We start from the raw sequence: 14,428 nt of genomic DNA on the forward strand, positions 1-14,428 counted from the left end.
CGCTCCCGACGGGTGGTACCCCGCACCTGCCCAGTTTTACCGCGTCTTGCCCAGGCCTCTGTGTTCACGCCTGGGAGGCGGAAGGGCCAAGGAGTCATGCGGCCCGTCCGAAGGTCTCTGCCCCTTTCCTACCCCTCGCCTCCGTCAGGTAAGTCAGGCCAGATTGCCGTTACCTGGCGGAGGACCCTGCCTTGCTATGAACTCCAAGACCCTGCTTTGCCTGAACTATCTCTGAACCCCAGGAGCACCTTTGAATGCCACGTTCCTCCCGCCATGGTCACTCCACCTTGTTCTATCCTTTAGTTGTCCCTGTCCTGCCCCTAGTACTTCAGTGCCTGCGTCCTGCATTTGGGTCCATTCCATGTCCCCTTATGACATTTCTACCATTTCAATACTGATTTTAACATTGTGTGGTTTTGCGGATCCCTCTGATTTTTTTTTGCAGGAGTGAGTGTGCTATTTTAGCAAAGACAACAAGTATGTGTCAGTGATATTGAAAATTAAACTTTATGAGTTAAATCTCATTGTTGATAACAAATGTCGATGTGCACTGTGTTATGCTCCTCCGGTACCTATTAATACGGCCTCTGATTGTATGTCCGTGGTCTTCTACTGCCGTTGCCCATTCAGTCCAATGTTCGACATGTTTCGCGTCCAGTGATACCTCTCTGCACAGTGCAGTAGTTCGTGATTATTTGAGTTACTGTCGTCTTCCTGGCAGATTGAATCAGTCCGCCTTTACCCACCGATCTCTCTCATTACCAAGACGATTTTTATCTCTCAGAATTGCCGCTACCTGATTTTAATCACAGCATAATTCTCCATAAACTGAGACTGTTAAACTTGACAATCCCAGGAGTTCAGCAGTTCCTGCGATATTCAAACTGCACCCTCTGGCACCGACAAACATTCCACTCTCAAAATCACTGAGATCACATTTCATCTCCATGGTGATGTTTGTTTGGAGTCAGAACGTACCCTGTGCTAAGGAACAGGTCACGGAGTGACCCGCTGGTAACGCTGTGGGTTTAGTTAATAATTACCACCAGGAGCTGACTGAGCACTAACCAGCGTGTGTTCATTACTTACAGAACCCGTAACACAGCCTCACTGGGACAGGGTGGTAACAGAACCTGGAGCCGCGGTACACGGTAAGAAGCTCTATATACTGAAATATAAACATCACAAAGGCAGTCAGACACTTTTATGAACACGAATGGAATTGATAACGTTGATCGACATTAGAACTGTAGCGAATCGCTTTTAAGTGAATTAATAATTCCCTTCATCGAATTGAACGCATCGACTTCCTGTGCAGGTCCCGCGGGGAACCGGGGCAGCTGATAGTGCTATTGGAATCGCCGCACTTTCAACCCAGCTCCGAATCATCAGCAAAGGCTCGGGAGGTGCGAGCTTCCCGCATCTCGGAACTGTCCCCGGGCTACTGCTTGCAGTAACAGGAAGCCGATCCGCCCACACTCGGGGCTTTACCGATCCCCGACCGAGGGAACTGAGGATTCGCTTTGTTTATTCCTTCACTGGCGGGATTGATACTATCTGTCCATCCTAGACGGCATTTCGGTTGGTGGTCAGAAGTATGGAACCACCCACATTGGAGATTACAGCCGGGGCGGGGGGTGGTCGTGGGGGAAGGCGGTGTAAGGAGTTGATTGTTCCATTATATAGTTGGTTGGTGGGACCTGTTGTGGATCACCGTCTGCAGTGTTGTTTCCTTTCTGTCAGATAAGAGTGGGTAGGTGGGAAACCAGAGGAAGGTTTACCAGACAGATATCTGCCCCTGCAAGTTTTTCTATGAGGAATCTGTTGTGATCTTGACAACAGGGGAGACCTGCTTATATACAGTACAGTTTTTTTTTTAAATAACAATGCACTGGATTGTATCCGCGGATATTTAATTTAATTGGCATCCCGTATTCACTGTGCCCAACGCAGATCTGACTGTGATCTCGGCTCATCACTCCTGCATCTCACCTGTAAAATCTCACTCATTTATGTATCACTACACTGCAGGATTGCAATATTAACTGAAAGACTCTCCTTCTGCTGAATATTGAGGACGATCATTCCCATGACACACGAGACCCAGAGAGGGAGAGAGAAAAACATCTCGGCTCTCTTCAGCTGGCGGTGCTTGGTTTCAGACCCTCACACAACAGGAACTATCAAACTGTCAACTGTCAAACTCCGCGGCATACTTTATGTCTCATCGAAGTTCCCCCTCATTTTACCAAATTTCCACGGATACAATCAAGTGCACTGTTATAAAAAAAAATATATACAAGCAGGTATACATTCCATCACCAACTACTGCTCTATACATGCTGGAATCTTTCCCGCCATACCCTGGGCTCGTAGCTTGTAACTCTTACCTCACCAGGTACTGCATTCAACTAAACCTCTGGTAGTTCTAACTAACAAAAACAAAAAAAACGATTCCTGGAAAACTCACAATGATGTCAAATGTTACAAGGAAACTTTACTGATGTACTGTACATCATTGAGGTGGGTACACACGGGCTGGAGAGAGGTTGCACAAGATGTGAGTGAATGAGGAGATGGAACCATGTGGGTGAGGGATCAAGGACAGTCACTGGTGGTCATTCAGCAATACACGGGCACTGAACAAAACGTTATAAAAAGATTCTAAAATGACAAGCCTAGATCAAACAACAATAACTTTGGCTTAGGCACATTGCCCCACCCCAAACCTTATCAAAGCGCCACAGAAAGTATCCCATCCGGATACATAACGCCTTCATAAGGCTACCGCTCTACCCTTGACTGCAAGGAACTGCAGAAAACTGTGGGCACAGCTGAGGACATGACAGAAACCAGACTCCCCTCCCTGGACTGTGACTGCACTTCCCATTGCATCAGTAAAGCAGGCAGCATCAAAGATCCTCATAACCCTCGCTATTCTCTCTTCTCAGCCGGGTCGGAGATTTAGAATAACATTGAAAACACAGAGCACCAGGCTCCAGGAAACCTTCCAGGCTGCTGTTGTAAGCACATTGAATGTTCCCCACGTGATAAGTTGGACTCTTGATCTCCCAGTCTAACTCGATATACACTGCACTCTATCAGTAACCATAAGGATTTGTAACAATATGTTATCACCTCAATGTGCTGTTGTAATGTGCTGTACAAGTTTGAGAGACCCAGATCACAGGAAAAGGCTTATTTCTTGCATTTATTGGGGTTATAAAACCGGAATTATTGGCTGCGCTTCAGCAAGTCGGAACAGTGGCATGGATTCAACAAAGATAAACACAACGATGGCCACCCAAAACGAGAGGCCGTGAGAGATCTGGATCTCACTGCCTTGTCTGAATGGGCGAAAGATGGATCTACTCAGACAGATGGAGCAGTGTCCCGAAGGGGCGATTACTCGGTTTAACTTCTATGTCTGGAAGAACACAACAGGTGGAAGGGCCGCTTCCCGCGCCCTGGAATGATGTACAACAATTGTAGACACTGGCTATCGATCCAGGTGAAGTTTGGACCCGATGTGGGGCCGGGTGATGAAGGTAAAGCTCCCGGGATAAACCTCAATGAATGAGTACAGCCTCGATATCACCACCCTATCACGGTCCTAGGACCAGGGCAAGAGGGGCCGAGCGGTGGATCATCTCAGTCGGTACGTTGTGACCGACCCCGGCAGGTTCTGTCCAGCAAGCGCAGGGAGGCCACCAGATCGGGGAAGTTAACCTGGTGCATTACCTTACATCAGACGTCCACACTCGGGACTCACCGATGAGAACTTGTTTTCACGCCCGGACGGTGAACCCTCCCCCGGATTCCCGACTCTGGGGGTGATGGTCGTCTCCCAATCCGGATCCTACAGACGATCCGCCGCCGCCGCCGACCCGCTTCAACACAGAACTGAAGGAAGGCAGGACTGTAATTCATGTCATCAGAGCTGGGGGCGGAGCCTCGGAAACAAGGCAGATCTGCGGTAAAATGGGAGCGGGGAAAAGGTTCACGTGACTTACACATGCATGTACGTCCATGAAATGTTGCAAGGTTTTGAAATTTCCGCCATCAGCTGAGATTCAATCAATAAAGCTTTCTTAAAAATATGCGAATATATCACAGATCTTGTAGCTATGTTTAGATTGTGACGAGATCCGAAAGATTATTGTAAAGTGGACTGTTCCTTTAAAAGAGAGAGGGGGGAGCGAACAGCTTGTGTGCTAAATCAGCAGCAGGGAGACAGAAAGTCTGTGAGTTGCCTTGGAAACTGAAAGGCGGAACTATGTGATGGACAGCTCGTGTTCAGCACTTGGAGATATATACAAGGTCAGTTGACTTTTTAATCAGACACACACCAGAGACACACAAGACACACCACAGGAGACACACACCAGAGACACACAAGACACACCACAGGAGACACACGACCCCTGAGGCAAGGAGGACACTGGTGAGCTTTGTGTGCCCACGACAAGGGTGGGGTTTTTGCTCGCAGTGTGGACAGAGGGGTGACGGGTCGGGAGCTATCAGTGTGTTTAACCCTGGTCTGGGGTTGATAAATTCACCACAGAAGACGGCAACCCTTTCTTGCGGTCACAGTCGGTGACTGTAAGCTTCGGGAGCAGGAGGAGGACGTGAGGATCGACATCGGCATTGGAAGACAAACCGACACCCTAACTCTCTCTCTCCAACTCTACTCAAACCAAATTCCTGAAATGAACTGATTACTTACCATCCCACCGTGAGACTGTATCACCCAATCACCTGAGCTGGGGAAGCTTATTTACTCACCTGTATATGTGCATAAGCTCTGCTAACATGTTTAATTTATCTCGTTTTATATTCCTTTATTCACGTACTTACTAATAAAATAGAGTTTATAACGGCAGACTCAGACTCCGTGTAGGCCCATTTCTGCTGGCTCTTTAACCCGTTACGGGGTACGTAACAGGCGTCCAAACCCAAAGGCAGTATTCCAAGTTCGGGCTCACCGACCTCGTCAATACCTGCTGCCTCCCGTCTGAGGTGTCTGACTTTGTCTGACTCGGTGGAAAAGGAATGCCGTCTTTTTCAGCCGGATGGACTTGGTTCAGTGAATAAAGGGTTAACCTAGGTGCCGGTGGAAATTGAGGATTCTCAGTTATTTGTGTTGGACGGTGTTCTAAAAGTTGGTGATGAGTTGAAAGTTGGTGATGCGAATTTTATTGGAAATATGGAGAATGGCTGTTTCTGGATTTTTGAATAAAGAACTTGGGAGGTTTGGACTGGTTTCGCGACCTTTGACCCTGCTTGCAGGACAATGGCCTGTAAATTATGTGAATCTCTGTTGAATTTTGTTTTCGCAATAGGAAGTAAACACCTTCAAGGTTGTGGAGTTGTTTTGCACGATTGCAATATAGAGAGAAAGGATTGTTTTGGTTTTGAGAGACCACCTGACTGGGTTACTATGGAGACGAGTAAAGCTGAAAGTCGAAAGATCGGAATGGATGGGTTGTTTGGGAATTTTCATAATGTAAACATGATCTTCGTAAGCTTAGTAATGTTGCTGGGTTTGGTAAATATTAGGTTGGCACCTATCCAGGGTGAAGTTTATTCAACAATACAGCTAACAAGCAAGCTTGTGTCTGACGACACACGCACAGATACTGATGTGAACCTCACATGCGCAGTAGCCCGAACCCTGTCTAAAAAAGCTGCTGATGCAATTAGATAGATAGATAGATAGATAGATAGATACTTTATTCATCCCCATGGGGAAATTCAACTTTTTTCCAGTGTCCCATACACTTGCTGTAGCAAAACTAATTACATACAATACTTAACTCAGTAAAAAAATATGATATGCATCTAAATCACCGTCTCAAAAAGCATTTAATAGCTTTTAAAAAGTTCTTAAGTCCTGGAGGTAGAATTGTAAAGCCTAATCGCATTGGGGAGTATTGACCTCTTCATCCTGTCTGAGGAGCATTGCATTGATAGTAACCTGTCACTGAAACTGCTTCTCTGTCTCTGGATGGTGCTATGTAGAGGATGTTCAGAGTTATCCATTATTGACCGTAGCCTACTCAGCGCCCTTCGCTCAGCTACCGATGTTAATCTCTCCAGTCCTTTGCCCACGACAGAGCCCGCCTTCCTTACCAGCTTATTAAGACGTGAGGCGTCCCTCTTCTTAATGCTTCCTCCCCAACATGCCACCACAAAGAAGAGGGCGCTCTCCACAACTGACCTATAGAACATCTTCAGCATCTCACTGCAGACATTGAATAACGCCAACCTTCTTAGGAAGTACATTCGACTCTGTGCCTTCCTGCACAAGGCATCTGTGTTGGCAGTCCAGTCAAGCTTCTCGTCTAACTGTACTCCCAGATACTTGTAGGTCTTAACCTGCTCCACACGTTCTCCATTAATGATCACTGGCTCCATATGGGGCCTAGACCTCCTAAAGTCCACCACCATCTCCTTGGTCTGACAGTGGTTTAATTTATGAGAATTTTGTCAGAGACTTTTCTGCCTTCCACATTGCATCAGAATGTGGGTAGTAAGGAGGAGGAGAAAGGTTTGTCCTTGTCCTGGGATGAATTTTTAGCGGAACAAAGTCGAGATTCTGAAATTGCTGCGTTAAGGGAGACAGCTCTCACAGGAGAGGAGGTTCAGAGAGAGTCAGTAAGATATTATCTTAAGGATGGGGTGTTACTGAGAAAGCGGAGATCACCTACTGTGCCTGCAAGTGAGAATTGGGCCATTGAACATCAAGTTGGGGTCCCGAAAGACTACAGGGCTGAGATTTTAAACATGGCTCATAGCATGCCTTTAGGTGGACACTTTGGAGTGAGGAAGACAGTAAACAGCATTATGAAGGAATCCGACTGGCCTAATTTAAGGAAGCATGTTGTGAACATTTGCAGGACTTGCCATACCTGTCAGGCTGCGGGAAAACCTGATCAGGTGATCCCAGCGGCACCACTTAGACCAACACCTGCTTTTGGTGAACCTTTTTCTAGGGTCATAGTGGATTGTGTTGGCCCATTGCCAAGGACTGCAGCTGGTTATGAGTGTGTGTTAACCATCATGTGTGCGATGTCTAGGTTCCATGAAGCTGTGCCTCTCGGGAACGTCAAGGCCAAGACTGTGGTAAAAGCACTTATCAAACTTTTCACACTGGTATGTCTACCTAAAGAAATCCAATCTGAAGTAACTTTACTTCGAAAACATTCCAGGGGGTAGTTAAAGAATTGAGAGCTAAGCACATTATGTCACCTTTGACCCTACTCAGAGAGCATTGATCAGATCAGAATGTGAGTAGGAGCGGGCTCAGTTACGTTTCCGAATTCAGAGACAGACTTAACAAGGCTTGTGACCTTGTGAAGCAGAATTTACAGCACTCTCAGATAAACATGAAACAGAGGTATGACAGAAGAGCGAGGGAGCAGAGATATCGTGCTGGAGAAAGGGTCCTGATGCTGTTTCCTCTCCTTACCAACCCCCTTCAAGCGAGAGTTAGTGGACCATATGAAATAATTAAGAAAATTGATCCTTTAAATTATGTTATTAGGACTCCTGAGCGATGAAAGGCTACCAAGCTCGTCCACGTAAAAATGATCAAACGTTATCATGACCCCGACCCTGCACCAGTGAGTACGGCCGGTGTGTTTAACCCTGGTCTGGGGTTGATAAATCCACCATAGAAGATGGCATCCCCTTTTCTGTGGTCACAAGTTGGTGACTTTTAAATAGGTTTCGGAAGCAAGGAGGACGACTTGGAGGATCGGCATCGGCACTGGAAGATAAACCAACACTCTAACTCTTTCTCTCCAACTCTACTCAAACCAAATTCCAGAACTGAACTGATTACTTACCATCCCACCGTGAGACTGTATCACCCAATCACCTGAGCTGGGGAAGCTTGGGCACACACACACACACACACACACACACACACACACACACACACACACACACACACACACACACACACACACACACACACACTCACACACACACACTCACACACACAAACACACACACTCACACACACAAACACACACACACACACACACACACACACACGCACACACACACACACGCACACACACACACTCGCACACACAAACACACACACACACACACACACAAACACACACACACACGCGCACACACACACACACACTCACACACACACACACACACACACAAACACACACACACACACACACACAAACACACACACACACACACACACACACACAAACACACACACACACACACACACACACACATACATATATATATAGATAGGTATGCGCACATATAAACTCTGCTAACCTGTTTACTTTATCTCCTTCTATATCACTTTATTCACGTAGTTACTAATAAAATAGAGTTTATAACGGAAGACTCAGACTCCAGGTGAATCTGCTGGTACTTTTTAACCCTGCCGGGTGATTGACTGGGTGAAGGAGGAGGTTAAACGCCGGAGTGGAAACATGAGGAGTGAAGCTGGTAAAAGGAGCCTCCTGAACACATTGCACTACCTGTTTGAGTCTCAGAATCGTGGACTGGCTCAGGCCGCACTGGGATCTGTGGAAACACTTTCATTCAGTGGAATGACACTGACTCCGATTGACTGCGCGGTCCTGTCTCATGTCATCGGACTCTGTGATACAATATAACATTTCGACCTGGGACACTGCCTCATTCAGTGTGAAGGAATCCTGCGGCTGGGACCCGGGCTGCACAAGTGCCAGGAGTTGAGGTAACTTGACTTGTCTCTTCCTTTGAACTGTGAAACCGTTCCATTGTGTTGGTTCAATGTAAAGGAATTTGGATAAAACTGTAGAAAATCAGATTAAGAAGAATTGTGACAAATGCCCAGGGGATCGATCAGTAAATCTCCAAGGCGGGAGGGTTCTGTGGTTCCTTGTGAAGGGATGTTGGAGACTTCATCAGATCAGTGAACAACGGCCATTGGTTTAATGGTAGTAAATCACAGGAATTACCGTGTTTCTCACTGCCTGTGACATTTCCATTGACAATATTCTTTCTCACTGTTACTGACACCCAGACCGACACTGACTGCAGCAGGTGGGTCAGAGATTCACACTCCCTTCCCGGTGAGGGACAAGAGACCGTCAGCAAACTGTCCCAGTGAGAAGGAAAGAAATAGCATTGTGAGATTGTACTCTCCTGCCCTTCCCCATGTGTGACTATCACCAGCAGTCCACCTGTGTGACTGTGCTCACTAACAGATACCCAGAACCCATGCGCGCATCTCCTCTCCCGATTGTGGGACTTAAGTCACACCCACCCCTCCAGAAAAATCGGTTTCTGCGTCATCCGATCTGTTGGATTAACTTCTCCCATCGCTTTACTGCTGTGGGACCGCTCTTCCCCATCCCCCTTCATCCTGCGGGATCTCTTTTCCCCATCCCCTTGCTCCTCTGTGGTCTCTCTTCCACTTCCCCCTTCCTGCTTTGGGATCTCTCTTCCCCATCCCGTTTCTCCTGTGGGATCTCTCTTCCCCATCTCCTATCCTCATGTGGAATATCTTGTCCGCATTCCCGTCCCACGTTCTTGTTCTGTCTTCCCCTATCTTTTCCTCAGATGTAGTCTTTTCCAATTTATCCCATCGACAGTTCCACATTCATAAATCTTCCTCACTGTGGGCCTGCCCTTTTGACCATTTCACATCAGGAACACTTTTGTAACCATCGGGAAATGAGACAGAACATGAGGAGTTTACAAAATCACATTTGCCGACTAAATTGCTGCATTCGGTGAATAACCTGGATATGGACAGTGAGGGACATTGAGAGTGATGGGAACTCCGAATAGTGATTTACTGAAGTGCTTAACGTTCTTGAACTATCCGAATGAGAGAAATTCCCTCCGATGTACGGTTTGAATCACTTTGTTCTTCAATTTGTCTGTTTGTGTTTAGATTCGGAAAGAATGGACTGGGAGATTCAGGAGTGAAACTGGTGTTTGCGGCTCTGATAAACCCGGAGTGTAAAATACAGCAACTGTGCTAAGTACCAGACTGTGAGAGATTGTGTTTATGGTGACCGTCAGTTCCATAGTAACAAGATGAAAACACTGCGACCGCCTCTGAGAAGATCTTAGAAATTCTGTTCATTAATCAGTTGAATAATTGAAGTGAGCGGGTATTTCGCTGCGCTGATGAACTGCTCTCTGAACTTGGACTGAGTTACCCCATAAATTAACGTGTTTGTGCAGCAACTTAATATCATCAGCATGATTCCAGCGTGTTGAAGTATGTATTCCGAATCGTTGTAATTATATGGATCCAATCCGGCGATGATATAATAAAGGAATTCGGCAACGAATACCGACCACAGGATGATGAAGCTCCCGGAGATGGTGAGAAGTAAGATCACAGACCTCCTCCTGCTCTCCATCTCCGGGTCACTGCGGTTCTCCGCCTGGTTCAGACCCCTCAGACCCTTACGAACGCGACTGTTCACTAAAATATATCTGACTGTCAGAGCGTTGAACAGTAGTATTAACAGGAAAGGGAGTAATGGCGTTAGAACTGTGGCAAACCAGTCATATCCCACCCACCCGGGATCCGTATAGTAGCCCGGCTTTATAATAGTCCCAGGGTATATTGTCAATCACTTTCACAGAGTGATATATGAAGAAGTCGGGCACATTTTTAACACAGATCAGGACGCCGGTTGTTGTCAGAACCACAGCCGCAGTTTTCCCGGTGCAATACTTCGCTTTCCGCTTCTGACAACAGATGGCGACAAACCGATCAAATGAAAACATGACGGTGAACCAGACAGAGCAGTCAGTGGCTGCCTGTCCCAGGGCACCGATCACACTGCACACGGGGGTGATGTCCAGGAAAGTCCCGGGGAAGTAGTAATAACTGAGTCGCCACAGTATGACATCAAAGATGATGGTTAGTAGATCCGCCGTTGCCATGGCCACCAGATAGCGAGTGGTGCAGGTGGAGAGGCCGCACTTTCCCCGGGGCAGGATCACAATCGCCACTAAATTCACTGGGGGAACAGCAAACAGAAGGAGTGAATTACTGTCTCACCGATCAGTGGGTCTCAGGGCAGAGACAAGCTGGAAATTGAGAACAATCAAACTGTGCAGACAACTCATTTCTGGGGGTTTAAAAGGAGTAATGCAGGAATCTCAGATCCCTCTCACGAATGTATGCGGAGTGAACGGAGAAGGTACTCGATACTGGAAAAGGAACAGGGTTTGGGAAGGAGGCGTTATCAACGGATCGCCGAGAAATCAATATAAATCTCCCCCCGTCAGGTTTTGGACTGATGTGTAAAACCTGGGTACCTCGGCAACTTTCTCAGCGATGCTGATTACCGCGTTCCTGTCACCTATGTCCTGGCACTCTCACTGTGCAGCGAAGTCCCGCTCCCTCCACCTCTGTCCACCTACAAAGTTCAAAGCAAATTCATTTCCACCGTTCCAATGCCTGCGTCTCCTTCTTGACTCCTCGTTTATCACCCGCACACAGCACCCCCTCCCCTCACCTCCGCTTGGATGGCTTCTTTTAAATTCCGCAACTACCCTTGTCCGGGTTTACTTCACACGCTCTCAACCAATCCGATCAGAAAGTTTCAATTTTCGTTTTTGAGGTTTCTGCTTGACCCGCTGAACTTTAAAGTATTTAGCACGCTGGTGCTTATATCATCAAAGACAGTGTCGGTACTCCAATAGATCTGCCTCTTTTGGGGCCGCTCCGAACTACTTCAGCATTATTCTAAATGTTCCGAAGCACATTGTACAAGAGCGGAGTATCGCGTGCACCTTACCCCATCTGACCCCTAACGGACACCGCTGGGCTTGCTCTTAACTCCTGCTTCACTTCACGGATAACAGGGCGTGGTAATAAACCCTGGTACAAAACACGCACACAGGCCCTTACTTGACTTATATTCGGAGTCTGACTTACAAATGCAATCGACCACTCTCCCCTGAATCTCAAAGTCCATTCGCTTCCCGCGTTCCCTTCAAATTTGCAGGTATTTCTTTAATCAGAGCACAATAACTTGAATTTTGAATTTAAAGCACGTCGCTCTAATGAAACGGTATAAAACCAAATAACCGTAAAGGTGGCGAGCGCGCTGGATTATCGGGGTTTACTTGACAGCGGCTTTGCATTGATAAATCAAAACTGCCTGCTATGAATCTACAAAATGAATCCATCTACCCGATCTTCCTCTCTACGGACGCTTCAGCTGCCGGTTTAATTCCAACAGAAGCCATGAATTAAAAAGGAAGGGAACTTCTGAACGAACGCAGAGATTGGTCGCAATGTTTGCACCGCACTCTCTGACACTCCGACATCTACAGCGCTGTCGGTCACTGAACGAGTCCACGGACCGCGCACACAAAACTTAAAATGTTAATTTGCTTGTGTTCTTACCAGGAACACCGATCACGGCAATGACCAAGTACCATATCTTCCTCACACGGTAAAAGGTTTCACGCATGCTGTCTGAGATTCACCCTGTCTTCTAGCTGTCCGCGATCTCGCTGGAGAAACTCTGAGCTGACGAATCTCCACGCTCTTTCATTTATACTCGCTCCATCACACGAACTATTTAATATCACACAAGGCTGACGTGTTTTCCAAAAACTGGGGTTAAAATAAACATGATGCCATTCAAGTAAACTCCCAATTGTGATGAGGTATGAATAGCTTGACACGAAATTACAACATGACAAAGATGAAGAAATGTCGATTGGAGAAGTCAGTGAATGTTGATGTGAAACACTCTCAGACTCATCTCTCGGTTTCATGATTGTTATTGTTGATCTTGTCCATTCCGTGTATCCATGGACTTTGTCACCATAGACCAATGTTAAGCTGTAAATGGGCTGTTCTGTTTCACTCTGGGAATTGTCTCGTTTATAGATCTTGCAATAGAAAAATAAAATAAAGAATAAGGTGTTTGTACGTTCCTGTAACATAGTGAAAAACCTTAAAATAATATCATATTCAGGCTCACGGAGATATTGAATGCACGTAAACGTTTAATCAAATTCACTGCAACTCGCACAAATTGCTGGAGGAACTCAACAGGTTAGGCAGCATCTTTGGAAATGATTAATCTGTCGACATTTCTGGCCAAGACCTTTCTTCAAATTAATTAACACTTCGTCGCACCTCACATCCATCAACAGAAGCGAGATTTCCCAGTGGCAAACCATTTTCTTTCCGATCCCCTTTCACGGTCCGATATGTCGACCCGTGGCTTCCTCTCGTGCCACAATGAGGCTACTCTCAGGCCGGATGTGCTACACCTCAAATTCCGTCCAGGTAGCCTGCAGTCTCATGGCAAGAACATCGATTTCCGTTGAGTTCCGGTATTTTCCCCTACTTCCTCTCCCCACTTCGGCCTCTTATCGCTCCGCCTGATCTGCCTATCGCCTTCCCATGACGCCCCTCTTCCTTCCCTTTTCCTTGGATCCACTCTCCTCTCCTATCAGCTTCCTTCTTCTGCAGCCCTTTGCGTTGTTCACCTATCATCACTCAGACTGTTATTTCGCCAACCTGGCAACACCCATTCCCTTCTAGCTTGTCCTTTCCTCTCCTCAAGAGGTTCTTATTCTGCCATCTTCCTCCTTCCTTTCTACCCCCTGATGAAGGGTCTTGGCCCGAGACGTCGTCTGTTTGTTCATTTGCATAGATGCTGCCTGACCTGCGGAGATACCAACAGCGTTTTATATGTGAATACAATTGATATACATGCAGTCTTTCGTGTAGTAAACCAGCGGCCACCAATGCTCGCACCGGTATGAAGCAAAGTAATTCAACCGCCGTACACATGACCCTCAAATTTGTGTATATGTTTAAACCGACATAGCATCTGCATTCATAACAATTGTAACAACAATTGGTTTGCAGATGCTCTGAATTGCTAGCGTTGTTGATAGTGTTGTAGACAATGGCATTTGCCTATTTGACTCTTCCATTGTAAACACAACACAACATTGTTTATTCTGTTTTTATGTTCCTAATATGGCACCTCGGTTTACTTATGTATTGAATGGTCTGAACAGAATGGCTCATGAGAAGAGCCCTTCGCTCAATGGGTCGGCGGTTGTGGGATTAAATTGGTCATTTTGTCAGCTAGTCAGCGAAGGGCAGACAGGGGTCAAAATTGAGGTACGAGTTTACCTTCCATGGGTGAGTGTGGCTGGGATATTCACATAGTGTGACGGGGTTCTCGGGAGTGCTGATCTGGACACGAAGAAAGAAATAGAAGTCCAAACATCAATAAAGGTATGGAAGCAGATTTACAATGGGACATCCAATACGTTCGGAACAGATGCCGTCACGGACAGGAAAAGTCATGATGCAATAATATATAATAGTGTTCTGATTTTCTGCTCCCCGTGAGTGATGGACGTGATTGCTGTGGAGCCGCTGCAC

At 46.5% G+C, this 14,428-nt stretch overlaps 1 long non-coding RNA gene across 1 annotated transcript; it reads left to right on the top strand.

The window, feature by feature from the left end:
- Positions 1-1,102: 1,102 nt before the first annotated feature.
- LOC140720612 (uncharacterized) lies at positions 1,103-10,313 on the top strand. Its single transcript, XR_012097225.1, has 3 exons — positions 1,103-1,151; positions 8,358-8,746; positions 9,932-10,313. It is a non-coding gene; the product is annotated as an uncharacterized lncRNA (long non-coding RNA).
- Positions 10,314-14,428: the final 4,115 nt, after the last annotated feature.

Source organism: Hemitrygon akajei, unplaced genomic scaffold (genome assembly GCF_048418815.1).
Source record: "Hemitrygon akajei unplaced genomic scaffold, sHemAka1.3 Scf000045, whole genome shotgun sequence".
NCBI classification, from domain to species: Eukaryota; Metazoa; Chordata; class Chondrichthyes; order Myliobatiformes; family Dasyatidae; genus Hemitrygon; species Hemitrygon akajei.